Source organism: Vulpes vulpes, chromosome 11 (genome assembly GCF_048418805.1).
Source record: "Vulpes vulpes isolate BD-2025 chromosome 11, VulVul3, whole genome shotgun sequence".
Classification (NCBI taxonomy): Eukaryota; Metazoa; Chordata; class Mammalia; order Carnivora; family Canidae; genus Vulpes; species Vulpes vulpes.
This window is the reverse complement of record NC_132790.1, coordinates 4,608,774-4,626,001: the sequence shown is the minus strand read 5'-3', so window position 1 is coordinate 4,626,001 and position 17,228 is coordinate 4,608,774. Positions and strand designations below refer to the sequence as shown.

The 17,228-nt window shown below is 33.9% G+C and overlaps 1 pseudogene; it reads right to left on the bottom strand.

Annotated features, from left to right (window-relative positions):
• Positions 1–234: 234 nt before the first annotated feature.
• On the bottom strand, positions 235–16,953 carry LOC140594501 (vimentin-like; annotated as a pseudogene).
• Between the last annotated feature and the right edge of the window lie 275 nt (positions 16,954–17,228).

Sequence of the window (17,228 nt, the reverse complement as noted above, 5' to 3'; positions counted from 1 at the left end):
CCTTTCAAAAAATATTCTAGCACAAGTTTTCTTTGTAAACTAGATTATGTTGTAAACTTTTTTCTAAATCTTTTAGGAGTGTTGGTTCTTCAGAAATAGAGGTTATTTCTGTTCCAAATCTATCTTGTGCTCCTGAAAAACTTCAGCAAAGCACTTGAAAGCTATTTCTTTAAGATACAGATTTCTTTTTTATTCTTGCTGGTAATATATTGCTGTCCCAAGTGTGTATAATTTTCACTCGAGGTCATTGGGATGCTGAGAAGTTTCACTGATAACCTATCCATCTCTAGTTTCAACCGTCTTCATCAGAAGTATCCTTTTTCATTGAGTGTCAACCAGAAGGAGTGAATCCAGTTTGGTTTCCCTCAGGGTCAGGGAAGAAGAGTTTGGAAGAGGCAGAGCAATTCCGCTCCCCTGCCTTCCAGCAGCTTCCCTTAGGTGGCAATATCATTGCCAAGAGCTGTTCTAACGTTCCACAGAATGTTGTGAGCTGGGCCGCAGCACATCCGTGCCCACATCACTTCTGTTTGGTATTCCCAAAGATGACCTTCCTTCACATTCTGAATCTCATGCTGCAGGCGGCCCGTGGTGTCTTGGAGTTAGCTTCAGCCACATTCACCCCCATTTCATGCCTCTGGTGTTCCAGGGACTCATTAGTTCCTTTAAGTGAATCCACCTCACAGGTGAGGGACTGCACCTACCTCCAGTACTCACCAGACTCCTGCTTCGCCTGGTGCCAGGATCATTGTTCTAGTTAGCATCCTCAGAGAGGTCAGCAAACTTGTACTGGCACCTAACCTCAGCCTCCTGAGGGTTCTTGGCAGCCACACTTTCCTATTGCTGCCATGCATCATGCAAGGCTTGCCTACTTGTTTTATTTTTATTTTTTAAATAAAAAGATTTTATTTATTTATTTTATTTATTTATTTATTTATTTATTTATTTATTTATTTATGACACACAGAGAGAGAGAGAGAGAGAGAGGTAGAGACACAGGCAGAGGTATAAGCAGGCTCCCTGTGGGGAGGCCGATGTGGGACTCAATCCCAGAACCCTAGGATCAAGCCCTGGGCCGCAGGGAGACACTCAACTGCTGAGCCACCCAGGGGTCCCTTCCCTACTTGTTTTAAACTTAGTTTTGCTTATAATGAAAAATCTGAGATCCAAATTTATTTTCTTTCCATATGCTTTGCTCTCTTTTGTTGATATCCTTTTAGAAGGGCCAACCCGGAATTTAGACAAATATTTGTTATCTCAGTATCATCAGCTCTGGCTGTACACTGTAGTGTATCTCCGTAACCTAACCATCATTCCTTTGTGCTGCCAGGGCATTTCATGAGGGGTTTTTTACCACATTTGTCTAAACAATAACGTTTTGTTAGTTATAGTTTTATTACTGATGTTTGCCAATTGTCTACGATAGTTTATTCAAACATCTTCCCTCACTCTTGGTATGTGTATACGTAAGATGTTAATAAAAGCCACACTGCAAGGATTAGGATTTTATGAGATACGCGTATGGCACTTAATCTGTATACAGTTCCCTGAACACATTTATATCATTTATCTGTGCTCTCTCTCCCTATTCTTCTCCGCTCACCTTCACCCCTTATTGTAGCATAAAAGATTTTCCTGTTCTCGTTTGTAAAATCATCCCTAAGCTTCTTTATTTCCCCAATACAGATACACAGAGGGGAAAATTTTTGAACTAATATACATGTATTTAGATTTTTAGAAATCACACATTTATTCAGTGCAAAAGACATTAGTATTATGCTTGGGTAATTAAAACTATCCTGCCCAATAACCCCTCTCTGTTCGTATCTTTATATTTTCCTAATGTCAGGCTAGAGTTGAAGTTTAAAGAGGTGATTTTACTTTGTTAATTTTTATGATAAATATACATACATTTGAAATATATATACATACATTTTATTGTATATGACACCTTTTAGTAGAAAGGATTTTAGTAGAAAGTGCAAATTAAATAGGTGCACACATATGTATATACATATATGTGTGCATATTTATGTATTTAAAGAATTAGCAGAAAATAAAGATCATAAAATTTCCTGAAGGGTAAAGTAACTGAATATTAAATTTATTTCTGAAAATTATTGTAGACAGGGATATAAATCATTTGGTATAATAAACAGAATAAAGGCATATTGATTTCTATCAAGAACATATATTTTCCTGGCAAAAGAATTATTTTGTAGGACTGTCTTGAGTCAAAGTTTAGTAAATGTTGGGGAATGTCATCAGGAGAGAGTTAAAATATGGAAGTGACTATTTATTTGTGTGACCTTTGGTGCAGACCATTGAGGTAGATCAACTGAATTTCTAACCTTCCCTTTAAGACATTTCCCACCACTAATTACATAAAGATTGACCTTGGCTCTATGATTTGTTTGTACTAAGCTCTATGAAATAAGTCAATGTATTGATGTTTTCAGGGCTACCGGTTTGAATATGATCAAATTGTTGGCCTTATAATGATGTAGTTGATAAATAAATGTTATTGACAAATTAAATACAAGCCTACTTTCTAAAATAAAACTGGTTATTTCTTAAAAAGACCTCTGCATATGTATGTAAAAATCTTTTTATCATAGTTTTTTAATTGAATTTAAATGAATTTACTTATTTTCTTGGAATGTTTTTAAAAACCATCTCTAAATTCTATTAAGGACTTGGTCCCTATTTTATTAGGGATATATTTTGTTTAAATTAAGATATATGTATTGAAATTAGAGGCATATTTATATTGATAAAAGAGAATGGGTACTAACAATATAGAGGCAATTTTTTTCTTAAGGATGCTTCACTCTTCATTGGATTAGCATACTTTCTAAGGCAAAAACCATGAAATAAATTTTCCTCCTTATATAAGTAGAATCTACCTTAGTTTTCAGTTTAGAGTTTGAAACTTCTATTTGCTGGCTATCTTTATTTTTAAATAGGCAAGCTGTGCTCGATTTAAAAAAATATAATATTGAGCTACCTCCGTGTTTGTTTTCTTCAAAATTATTTATATTTAGCACAAATATGCTAATATTTTTTGTTCTTGTTCACCTCTTTACAATTCTTCTACAAAATGAAGTAAAAGGTCCTACACACATTCATCCTGCTCTAAAAGTATTAAGATTATTTATATCCTTATAGAAGAATTATTCAGATATATGAATAGAAAAATCATAAAGAACATAATAAAAATAGAGATATGAATATATTCTTAACCTTCTAATAATGCATGAAGTACAAGGAAAAAAATACTACAATCTTTTCTTATATAACAAATTTGCAAATTAAAAACAAAACTAGTCTGACCAATAAGTAGTCACAAGTGAATTCTTTTTTATTTTAGATTTATTTATTTATTTTGGAGGGGACGGGCAGAGGGAGAGGGAGAGAGAGAGAATCCCAAGCAGACTCCCTGCTGAAAGTGGAGCCTGACAAAGTGTTCAATCCCAAGACCCCAAGATTCTGACCCGAACCACAATCAAGAGTCAGATGCTCAATTGACTGAGCCACGCAGGTGTCCCACAAGTGAATTTTTATACATAGTGAAAGTAGAGTGCCATAGGTAGAACTTTTGAGAAGACAAATTGGAAATCTATCATTAAATATGCCAATTCTATTTTTTTTTACAATTTATACTACATAAATATTTTCATGAAAGGAAAATTGTATGAATTATTCTAATATCTGTAATACTGGGAGAGAATAGTAAAATAAGTTAACAGTGCTTTCCTTCCCAGAAAATTTATTTTATTTATTAATGCTATATATACACTAATATAGTGATCTTCATGAGATCAATTTGTCATTATAATTTCAACTGCCTTTTTGTTTATATTACCATTGCTCCAGTCACATTGGCCCAAATTCTAACCAGTTTCTGCAAAGTGCATGCCAGTCTCTTGTGAAGTTGCTCTGTAGCACTTGCTTACACAATCTGTTATGTGGGAAATAAATCGATAAAACTTAGTTTTCATTTTCTTCATCATCACCATCACTCATATGATTTTCCTTGACCATCACTTTTCACAGACACACACACACACAGACACTTAAAGCTAAATGGAACTTTTAATGTTTTCCAAAATAGAAGGAAGTATTATACCTGCAAGAAGAGATACTTAGAATACTTTGATAGATATGTAAGATGAGTATATAAATAGTCTTACCATATGAAATATTTATCTTTGAAATGAACATAGAATTTAAATTGTATATTTTTAAGAGCATAGAAAGATAATGTCACAGACACTGGACTGTATGAATCATATCTATTTTCATTCTTTGATTATTCATAAAGCCCAGGCTAAGTACTCTGGTTGTCTTCCATGAGACTTTTTTTTTAAGTACGGTATCTTGTTCAGTGAATAGCAGAGGGATGGAGGCTAGGGAGAGATGAATGTTAAGACTAATGTTTTTCATTATCTTTGTACCATGGTTATTGTCCATTCTAAAATCTTATAGAGATAGAGTTGTCATAAAGACAAAGCAAAACAATAAAGTAAAAGTCTGACTAAAAAATAAAACAAAGTATAAAGTAAAACAATCAGCAGTGAGTTGGAAGCATCATTTCACAGATATTTTAGTCCATATGAGGACTGCCGAAAGGATAGTAATGATGACTGCAGAAAGAATAGTAAATAAGGAATATCTTAGTTTGAATTTTGCAGTGTATTTCAGTTAACCTATTACCTACTGGTGTTCCATGTTTCTAACAATTCAGGATTGAGACTTCCGGAGAAAAGTTTCAGGAAACGCTCACCTCTAGTGAGAAGTTCATCAACATTTTTGTCTTTTCATCCTTTCTTTACCTTTGTTCTACCATTTATTCAGTAAGGAGTGTGTACCTATTTTCACTTTCGCCTTTTAGCTTGAGAACTTCAAATGTCAATATATTTCTACATCTATCTAGTGATCTACATAAGACAGTGACACTCTATTTCGATGGAATGGTGGTGTGTGTGTGTTTGTGGGTAGGGGAGTGGGTGGAGGTGAAATTATGTAATTTGGAACCGGACAGATCCATGTGCAAAATGCTGTCTTTTTATATGGTACTTAATCCTTTAATGTCAACTGACAAACACAAGGACAAAGATCAGTATATTAAGGATTATGGAACAGAAATAAAGATGAAATTTGAAATATTGAGTAGCTTCGCCAACCATGGATTTCCTACCTTTGCATTTTTTTGACAGAAGTAAAACAGTACCTTATTTGTTTAGCTTACGTCTAATGCATCCTTTAGAAATATAATAGACTTGTTAACGTAGTATTACTGACCTATCAGTGATGTTACTTTGCTCCCTATTATACAAAATATATTATGATATGCATTTGTGATGTTAAACAAAATAAAAATGAACTAATATGTATAATATATGGTAGTGTGTGTGTGTGTGTGTGTGTGTGTGTGTGCGTGTGCATGTGTGCTGCTGCCATGCATGAGTATAGCTATCTTCCTGGGACAAAGAGGTAGAAATTAAAGGACTAACTGAAAAGAAATGGGCACTAAGGAAGGCATGAGATACATTTCTTCTTGGAAAACACTAATCCCATAGAAATATTATAGGGCAGTTGGGCAGAGGAAGTGGAACTAGATAATAAATTTCCAAAATCAATGAAAATATTTACCTAGGGACATCTGGAAGAGTGCTTTTTTATAGAATGTGATAGATGATAACATAAAACTGTTTCCATATAATCTTCTAGTTAATTAGCTTAATAATGAATTAGGTAATAGTCACTTCCAGTCATAAAAAGATTTGGTCCACAGTTCTGATGAATGGCTGTGTCACTTTTAGCAGTTTAGCAGTTATTTATAGATCCAGCCTGGAGATTAATGCAGATTACATTTATTTGTCCCTGACTGTTTAAGAGGTAATCTTCAGCTAGATTTTCCCAAGCACCATGGGAAGAAAGATTGGGATAAGATTCAAGGAAAATGCGTAAAGAATAATACTGTCAAATTTCTGCTCCAACTAAATTAGAATAAAGATAAATGAATTTCCTTTATATACCCATCACTCCTGAAAGAGTAAACAGTCATCAAAAATCCAAGTAATGGCATTCTTAACAGTTTGATACTTTGAAAAAAAAAAAACTACATATTTTTACTTTGTTTCATGCTGGGATGAGTTTATTTGTTTATCTCCCCTGCCCCACTTTTTCTTATAAGAGAGATGACGTACTCAATGAATATAAAATACTTGTCCAATAAAACTGATTAAGAACAACAACAACAAAAATTCATTTGACTCATTTTATTTAAGTAACACAGTTCTGATAAGAGGCCTTAGATTAACTCTGATTAAAAAAAAAAACTGCTAGAAACCACTACAGACTGTGAAAATATCTGATAAAGATTAAATATACTTTTGTTTTATTTTAAAATTGGAATAACTCTAATTATCTTGTCTTCAGGTAGCAGATATGTCAGACCTTGAGGGCTGCCCTAAGTCTAGGTGGAAGTGTGCCTAGGTGGCTCACCATTACACTTGGGAAACAGACACAGGCAAAGCCATACAGAAATATAAATTATTTCTATGAAAACTTTCCTTCTTATACTGAAGCAGATACCTTAAGGAGGGCATGTGATGCGATGAACACTGGGTGTTATACTATATGTTGGTGAATTGAATTGAATTTTTTTTAAAAAAAGCAGATACCTTTGAATGGGATCAATTATAGGATTTTATCTAAAATTTTAGGCTAATCAGGCTCCCTGCATGGAGCCTGCTTCTCTCTCTGCCTGTGTCTCTGCCTCTCTCTCTCTCTTTCTCTCTCTCTCTCTCTCTCTCTCTGTATCTCTCATGAATAAATAAATAAAAATCTTTTAAAAAAAATAAAATAAAATTTTAGGCTAAAATAACTATTTGTATTGCAGTTAATGGCAATTTTATGTGTTACCAGTTGGGAAATTCAGAAAAATAAACAAGAAACAAAACTGCAGTTTCTGAGAAAAAAGAGATCAGGAGAAGAAATATAATCACGGGTTTATGAAGTCCTACAAATACTATTCTGAAGGACCGAACTTCTAAAATTGTGTCTGTATGATTTCCTTTTAACATTCAAACTATTATGTGAAATCTTTAAAATGATTTAGGATTTATGAATACCTATGAATCAATTTCATAGCTTGATGTGCAATATATCAATCTCATTACACTGACTCATATATGGTATATTTTCTATTAATATTTCCTATAAAAGTCACTCTGGAGTAAATATTTAAAAATGGAAGCTGCAGCATACATTCTATTTTAAAAATATGAACCAAAATCATTGTTAGAATGTTTCATTGAGGAATACTTTGGGGGTTCTATTTTATGTTATCTCAAAACATTTTCTCAGTATTAAACTACAAAATAAATCCATTATTCACATTCTTTTAGAATTAGATTAAGAGAATTATCAGTCAATTTCATTTTACTAAATAGACTAAATTAAGTGGAAACAGTTTCATTAGACCAACACATTTAGACTCAAAACGGAATTTTTTTTTTTAAGATTTATGTATTTGGGACGCCCAGGTGGCTCAGTAATTGGGCACCCATCTTCGGCTCAGGTCATGATCCCGGGATCCAGAATTGAGTCTCGCATTGGGTTCCCTATAAGGAGCCTGCTTCTCCCTTTGCCTATGTCTCTGTCTCTCTCTCTCTCTCTCTCTCTCTCTCTCCTCTCTGTCTTTCATGAATAAATAAATAAATCGTTTAAAAAAGTAAAGATTTATTTATTTGAGAGAGAGCATATGTATGCGCACAGTAATGGGGAAAAGAGCAGAGGGAGGGAATCACCATGCAGACTCCCTGCCCATTGCAGAGCCTGAAATGGGGCTTGATTCTAACACCCATGAGATCATGACCTGAGCCAAATCCAAGAGTCAGATCTCAACCAACTGAGCCATGCAGTTGCCCCTCAAAACAGAATTTTAATTTATTGTTCTCCCACTTCTCCAATTTCCTTTACAGAAACTGAATATCCACCAAATTTCCATCTGAAACTTCCAGAGAGTTTTAAAAATAAGTTATTTTCCACTATAAATTCCTCTATTACAGTCACTAATTTGTCCTTACTTTGTCATCTGGAGCAGGACCAACACTACTTTACAACCTGTGTGACCTTTTTCCAGTATACATTATTAGCTGGACTTTGTTTTGTTTTATAGCTAGCCCTGAATAAATCTCCAGATCCATTAATGCAGAAAACTTAGGGGTCTTCCTCCCTACCCTCATTCAGTGAGAAAATGGATAATAAGTTAGTTTCTTATCACTTCATGGGCCCTTCAACTTTGGGTACAATTGTCCATGGAAAATTTATTTCCGAAATTGCAAGATTACTTTTATTATGACTGGATACTCAAATTGATTCCAAAGAGTTGTATTTGGAAGAATTTTTAAAGATATGGGAAAAATTGTGCTCAATTTGTCCTTTCATATAGAATTTTAAGACTAGTTCCTAAGTTAGATTATCAATATATGGCTATGCCTCTGTTGCTTCTACAGCTCTAAAAACTAGGAAAACTCAACGTTTTTTTAATAGTTGTATTCTAAAAGTGACTTATTTAACAACTGATGTCCCACCACTCCTGAGATCAACTGAGTTTTATCCTTTCATCATTTTTAAGTGAAAAAAAAAAAAAAATGATGTGAACATGGGAGTAACTGGGGCAATTGTCACAGTACCAGAAAGTGAATTGGGATTTTTAGACTCAAAGTGAAATGATAAAACACATCTATATTGATAGTCTTGTAAAGAAAGAGAATTCTTTTAAAAAATAGTGCAGTTCATGCTAAAGTTTTTTTATTATTTTTTTAAAGCTTTAGGAAGGACAAAAATAGAACTGATGATAATGATAAAGCAAAAATTTTGACATCTCATATCAATTTGAATGGCATGTTATGTTGCTTTCCCATAAGATGAATCCTAACGTAAAAAATATTCCTGTTTGGACTCAAATATGCAATTGTGTGTAGTTTTTGACATTTCTGTTTATAGAGGAAACATCAAGGTTGCAAAAAATTTGAGTTCTCACAAAAAGTAACTATACTGGTAAGGATGAAAACATTTTTGTTTTATTAGCCAGGTCCCCATAAAAAGAAATGTAGTTTATTGTTTAGAGGAAGGACATTACCCCAGTGTACATGATACCTAATTTTAACATTTTAATTTATGGAAACACTAAACTACAGAAGATGTGAGTAAAGGTTGGTATAAATGGGTGAACAATTAGTTATCCCAACTACATTACATCCTGCCAAAACATTGTTTTTACATATGATACCTTAAAAATGTATATCTATATAGATTCCCTTGGGAAAAAAATAATTTAGTTGTTGAATAAATTGTAAAAAGAATAAAAGCTTTTATAATAATGAAAAGAGTTTAATAATAGTTTTAATTGTTTATTCTATGTTTATAAGAAACTATCCAAAAGAAAAATTCCAAAATATTTTTTGCATTTAGGATTAGTTGAGCTTCTTAGATCTGTGGATTTGTAGTTTTCATTAAACTGGAAGATTTTTTTCCTGATCCTTTTCACTGAGGGATTCCAATTATATATATGTATTTTTGGCTGTCTGAAATTGTTCCATGGCTCACTGATGCTCTGTTTATGTCTTACTTTCTAATCTCTCTCTCTCTTTTTGTTTGTATTTTGTTTTAGTCTCTATTGTTATGTCTTCAGGTTCACTAATATTTTCTTCTGCAGTAACTGATCTGACCTTAATCTCAGCTGTTGTATGTGCTATTTCAGAAAATCTTTATTTTTCTCTCTAAAGTTTGATTTAGATTATGGTTTGGATTTCCTACATCCTCCGTTCAAAATCTCAGTATATTCCTCTACCTTCTTGAACTATATGTAGTTCAAGTCATAGTTATATAGTTATAATAACTGCTTGCATGTTCTAGTTTATTGATTCTATCATTTGTGCCATTTCTGGGTCTCTTTCTATTGATTAAATTTCCACCTTCTTATGGATTGTCTGCTTCTTTGCATGCAGATAGTTTTTCATTGAATACCAACTGTGATGAATTTTCCTTTCTTGGGTATTGGATATTTTCAATCCCTATAAATATTCTTGATCTTGTTCTGAGGCACAGTTATTTTGAAAACATTTGATCCTCTGGAGGCTTGCTTTTAAAATCTGTGAGATGAAACCAGCACAGCCATGAGTATGACTAATCTTGGCCCGCTCCCTAGCCAAAACCCTTCTGAGAACTTTACTTGCTGCTCTCTGAATCATAAGTTGTTTTCCATTTTGGCTTGTGACAACAAGAATTATTCCTGACTCCAGTTTTGTTTCAGATTAAGTGGTAATATAATCCTTATAGGTTGCTCTTTCACTGATCTGGTTAATTTCTTCAATATTACATTCAAACCATTTCTCAACTAAGAGCTTCTAGGATGACTGCTTTTGCAAATCCCTGGAGCTCTCTCTTGTGTAGCCTTCTCTTTCTATGATATTCTTCACCAAGACTCCAGCCACCTTGACTTCTATAGATTCCTAGTTCTCCTTCTAGATAATTGCATTTTTACCAGAGGGACTTTTGAGATTTCTTTTCTGCATATTGATCACATGTTCCTAACCTCTTCTGGTTTTAATTCACTATGTATGTTGTCTCAAGATCCTGTGGATTTTCAATTCAGCTTCTCTCTTGAAATGTGCATAATATATAGGGAAAATATCAGCAGGAGTTCAGCTGGTTGGTATTTACTCCCTCTAAACTGCTACTGTTGTTTTTTTTTTTTTCTCTTGCTTTTTAACTTTGAATTCTATCATATGACTATTCCTTGTTACATTATGCTAACACTTCAATTATTTTCCATGTTATTGTGGCAGAAGGTAAAAGCTTATTACAGGTTTTGCATCATTTTAAGTCAGGGATAGGCAAACTACTGTCCATGAGCCAAATCTGGCCTTCAAACAGTTTTTGTAAATAAAATTTCATTGGAACACACCCTTGCTCATTTGATTATAGATTGCTCATGGTTGCTTTCACATTACATCGACAACACTGTGACTGTGACAGAGCTCATACATCTAGCAAAAAAAAAAAAAAAAAAAAAAAAAACTTACTTTCTGGTCCTTTTAAAAAATGTTTGCCAACCTTGTTTTAAGTTTAAGTATATGTGTGTGTTGGGGGGTGCTTGTGTATACTTAGTGCTTATATATCAAAGCCAAAAGGGTTTTCAGATTCAGTATGAAAGCATCTGGATTAAAATTCAACTATAAAGCTTATCAGCTATTTACTTTTATCCAGGCTACTTGACCTGCTTAAAATAGCCTAAGTTCAAAATGGAAATATACACTTAATACTTGTAATTAGGAATAAATGATAAAATGCATTGAAATTACTTCATTCATAATACGCATTCAGTAAAACCCCTTATTTCCTCCATTACTAAAATGAGCCTCATGAAAAACAAATAGGAAATATATACATTTCCTTTACAAAACAGTGAATACATACATCTGAAAAATCATTAGATTGGAAATTGGTTCTCTTTCATTTTTACCTAAGTGTCGATATTAACCTCTAAATTCTTAAATTCTTATAAGAGGCCAAGTACTCAAAGACTCAGACAAAATCTTTAACAAGGATCTGATTTTTAAGCTGAATCCTTTAGGTGAATTAGATGACTTCATGCCTATGGGATAATGTAGACTTTTTCTAAGTCCAAACATGTTTTATTGCAAAAATATTTTTCCTTTTTTTTTTTCAAAAATCCTCTTGTTTAAAGGTAGTTTTCTCTTTCTATTTTTCTTTTAGAGGTTTATTTTCCATTCCGTGCATTTTGACCAGAGACCTAACTGAGAATATCAGTTGTGAGTCGGGCTGCAGTACCTCCATGCCCACATCATTTCTGTATACTCTCCCTTTTTACATTTTAAATGCTCAAAAATCCATTTTCACATTTAAGTTATTTAAACAGGCCATTTCCCTGCATGGTAACTCTCTGTATTTGAGAAGAGATGAGTAAAACTGCCATAGTCACGAGTGTCCTCTGGCTCTCCTGGGACTGAAAAGACCTTGAAAGTGTTTTTGTCTACAGTTCTGAAGAAGAAAGATTCTGGGCAGGCCACACCGGAAGCTGTTTTTCCTTCTGGCGCAATTGCTCTGTAGCATACTGAAGACTAAAGTTTGATGTTTGCTTTTCTTTGTAAATGTGACACTAAAGTGCCAGTGGCTGCGCTTTAGCTTCTGTATCCAGTCTAAAAGTGCCAACGGGGAGAACATGAAAGCCTAATTTGAGAACTGCAACTTCAGAAAACTGAAATCATTTGGGTAGGCAGAGTTTGATTTTCTACTAGGCTGATTTACTTCCTGAACATTCTAAAAATAAATGTATGAAATGTCAGATATATCCTGTGAAATACAGAGAAATAAAGAATATTTTAAAATATGTGAGCATATTATTTATGTATTTGGATCAAGACTAAGAGAAAACAAGAATCTTGTTTTGAATTGTCTTACTATGTTTTGTAATAAAATAAAATTTATCTTAGAAGGTGTACATTTAAGATGAAATGATAAAATGTGAAATTGGTTTGTGAGAAAATATTATGCTTCATACTGTGGATATAACTTTAAACTACCAATTTAATTTTTATTAATAGTATTTATTAGGAAAATGTTTTCCTTTGTATTTCAATTTAGCCCATTTTTAAGTTCTTTGAAAATATAATCAAATTATATTTTTGATCCCTTATTGTTTTTAATAAGCTACCAAAGAAGTCTTGACTTTGTTTCTTTAAAATATTTATTAATTAACAGATGACATGTTATTGATTTTGTGAATGCCTGATGAGATATCTGAGTTTGTGTACCAAAATACTCACAAGCCTCAGTGTTGGCTATTCATCGCCATCAAGGATTCTTAGATTCATAATCTAAAGAACGTCAATAGACTAAAATTTACCTTATTTTGCATCTTATGTGGCTCTGCATGTGGAGTCTATTGAAAACACCTTAGGCATCTTAGTTAACTGATGATTTGGTTACACATGAGTGTAATTTAGTTGCCAACAAAATTAAAATAATCCAACTGAGAATTAATAGAAAAACAGTATTTCAGAAAAGAAATGGGGACTCCCACTTGGCTGGCCAAGGGTACATCTTTAGCATCCTATTGAGTTCTGGCTGTTGAGTTTTAAGAAAAAATAAACCCAAACTGAACCCATTCAGGACAGTGAGGGCATTTTGAAAGTATCGTTTTGAATAAGAGATGAGGGAACTGGATATGTCTACCTTGAAGAAGATTAGATGACAGGAGGAAGATGTTGTGTCAGTCTCAAATATTTGAAAGATATCACAGAGGAAAGAATTGTAAACTCTTCTCTTTGGTTTCATAATGGTATAATCAAGATCAAATGCCAGAATTTAGGGAGATGAGTTTGCCTTCAACAGGAGGCAGAATTGTAGTACTACCCAGAGATGAAAATTGTTGGTTTTGACAGGTAGCGAGTTCCCCATCTCTACTGGGTCATCTTCTGTCAGGGATATGTTCAAGACATTGAGGGATTGTCAGCTCAATCAGATATTGTAAGGTACTTTCAAATTCACAGAGTATGTAATGTATAAATCTGTTCACATACACATACACAAAGCAAAAGCAAAAACAATTTCATTCTGGACAAAGTTGCAGGTCCCAATTTTCCCAATTTTATACTTCCTTTACTTCTTCACTTTACTTCCTAAAGTGATAGAAAGGACCAAATAGGATGACATCATTTGGAATAAATACCAATCTGATTGGATTTTGATTTTTAAAAATATAATTTCTTAGGTTTTCAAAACATCTGGTTTTGTGTAAAGGATAAAAAAAAAAAAAGCACAAATAAAATTACCCACAAACAAACCTGAAGGGAAGTTGGGTGTTGTAAAGGGGACAGAGGTTTAGGCAGAGTAATGCCGCTCTTTGCTGCATATATTGGTGTAGAACTTGGATCGTGAAGTCATACAGATATGAGTTCACATTCTAGCTTTGCTCTATTCTAGCTGTGTGTCCTTGAGCAATTTATCTCAGCAGTCCTGGCCTCAGTTTTGTTCATCTGCAAAACTGAAACAGCAAGACTACGTGGCTCTGTATAGTTATAAAAGAAACCTAAGATAATGCATGTAGAGGGCTTGGTGCTTTAAGGGCTCGGCGATTATGATCATTATTGTACTTGAAACACACTTGCCTTTACATTGATAAATTCAATGACACAAGTATACAACTCACATTGGGGAGTGTGTGTGCATGACGAGAACAATGATTATGAATTTTAGTGTATGTGAAATTCTACATTTTGGTATGTTTTGGCGTCTTTTATGTTTTTTTTTTTTTAATATGTTAAGAGAACAACTCTGCTAATAAACAAGGAATAACAATTCCTTGTTATCTAAAGGTGGGGCACCTGGGTGTCTCAGTGGTTGAGCATCAGCCTTCGGCTCAGGGCGTGATCCCTGGGTCCTGGGATCCAGTCCCACATCAGGCTCATGCTTCTCTCTCTGCCTGTGTCTCTTGTGAATGAATGAATGAATGAATGAATGAATGAATGAATGAATAAATATCTAAAGGTATAATCTTATCTAAATAGAAAAATAAAAGTATTTTTATGTTCCCGAAATATGTTGAATGGTTGTTTTCAAATTATTTTAAAGCGGTGTATTCAGATTAAGGAAATGAATTCAGATATGTGGCTAATCTCATCTTCTTCTGAAAGAAATGCTCTTCAAAAGTAGGTATAATTACTTTTCTTTGAATCTGTTCTTCTGTTTATTCAATCTACAAGTAAGTGCTTTCTTCAGTATTTTTCAGTCAATGGTGAATGGTGGTGCTCTTCCAAGTGAAAAAATACATTCCATTATACATTATAGTCTCAGTAGTATTAGCTAAACTGAGTAAGAATCAGATGATTGTTTAAAAAATAAACAAGAAATTAAAGTTGTGTGAGTTTCCAACCTCCCCACCCCAAACAGCATTAGACATTTGGTGAAATAATGTTTGTTGTAATGTATAAGTCTTATGAAAAACCATAGCAATTCCTTTTTTTTAGCAATTTCTTTTTTAATGTTTTCCCCTTGCCTAATTAGATAGTGTTATTTAATTTAATAATGTCTGATTTAATAATAAAAATATGAATCACCATATTACAGGGGATGCTGTTTAAGATCTGTCCTCAAGAAGCTAGTCTAGTGGGAGAGGAAGATACGTTTACAAAAATATACAGCTCAAGAATATGTTCCAGATATTATATAAGAGGGGGAAAAAACTAAACAGAAATATACAGAATCAGAGAAAGGAGAAATACATGTATTCAGTTAATTCAATGGAAGGCTTCATGAGGCACCTTAGAAAGAGTTAAGAATCTGAAAAACACACTAATATGGAGAACCCTGTTTATGTTCTGTGGACCATCCTCCTGTGGCTGATTTGTGGAAGCCTCAACAATTTAGAGGCCTTTACCAGACCCCTCTTCTGACTTAAGTCATATTCATCTCTATTATTTATGTTGTTTACTAGTGTGATGCCCTCTGTGGTTTTCTTTTAGCTCATTACCCCAGCCTCTCCTCTTAGAGCTTCCCTCCTGTGCTTACTCTTAACAGGTATAACCGATCTTTCTCGCCCTTTCTCCCTCTGGACATATGGTCTTCACTTTCTCAGATCTGCCAAGCTCTTTCTCATCCTTCTGCCCAGAATGTTCTATATCCCTGTCTATCCCATCATCCCATCTCTGCCTAGTTAATTGCTTTTTATTCTTTAGGCTGTAGATACTATTTCCTTCAGAAAATCTTCCCTGACATTCCACCTTGGGTACCTGCTGTGCGTTTCAATTGACCAAGAATTCCACTGTGGCATTACCACACTCTTGTAATTTCCTATTTTCCTGTCTTCATTCTCTATCAGCCTAGACATGCATGAAAGCAGGAGCCCCATTGCTCTTCTTTCTTCATTACCCAGCACTGTGGTTGCCTAGGAGTGTATATGTGCATGGCAGTTATTCTTGGTTCAGTGAATGAGTAAGCAAGTGAGTACTAGATTCATTAGCATCTTTGTGTATTGAGAACTATTAGAGTGTGAATATGAATCCTCCAAACTAGTGGCATGGGAGTAGCATGGCTAGAGACCCTGAGTGGTCTGGGGCAGCTGAAGCACCATCTTGATTAGACACCAATGACTAGTCAGTGAGATACTGACTCTTTAGAATTCATTAAAATAGAAACAAGCAGGTTAAAATATGAGAAGAAGAGATTAATAGCAATAGAGTGAAAAGAAAACACGATCTTTCCATATTTTTTTATCTTTCCATATTTTGTGTCAAATGAAGGTACACTAAAAGTATAAGACCTTGACAAAAAGAGTATCAGTAATACAGCCAAGAAAAAAAAATCAATAATGGAACATTTTTTTAATGGAGCATATTTTTAAATAACGGTTATGTCAAGTTGAGTGGCATCGAATAATGGCTCTTATTGATTAGTGAAATTTTATTTTATTTTATTTTATTTTTTTTTTGATTAGTGAAATTTTAAATAAACATGTTAACTATGGATGGAAAATTTATAAGACCAAGTTTCTATTTTATGTTCATGGTTTTATTTTTGTTTTTAAGCATTAGTAAATAGAAACATACATGTGAAGTTGTGAAGATAGATAGCTGATTTATAGCTCACTAGAAAAGCCCTATCTGTTTCTGGGGATGCTTATGTGTCTGATTTTTTGACTCTTGGGTGAGAATAAGACAGTTAAATTTAAAATGCAATGTTTATGATCAGAAACACCTTGAAGACCCTCTGGGTCAATTTCTTTACTTATGATTTGCAACTGACCTAACCAGTTTGACAAACTTGGCTTGAGCCTCTCCCAAAACCAAGATTCCTTACACAGATCTTAGTGGTTCAAACCACAGACACAAGGATCCTTGGAGAGCTCAAACATGGATCCATGTCGTCGACTTCAGAAGGAAAAAGTCTGCACTCTATTTCTCTTCCAAAATAGACAGTTTTGTGCCTTTCTAGAGCCTTGTAAAAAGCTAAACATTCATTTAAAAGACATGGAAACTCAAACTCATGATAGTTTCCCCTCCCTCCCTTCCTTCCTGCCTGCCTTTCTTTCTTCCTTCCTCCCTCCTTCCCTCCTCTTCCTTTCTTTCATTTTCTTCTTCTTTTTTTCTTTCTCTTTTGCTTTCATGATATCTTTACCTCATCTAATTTTAAAGGGC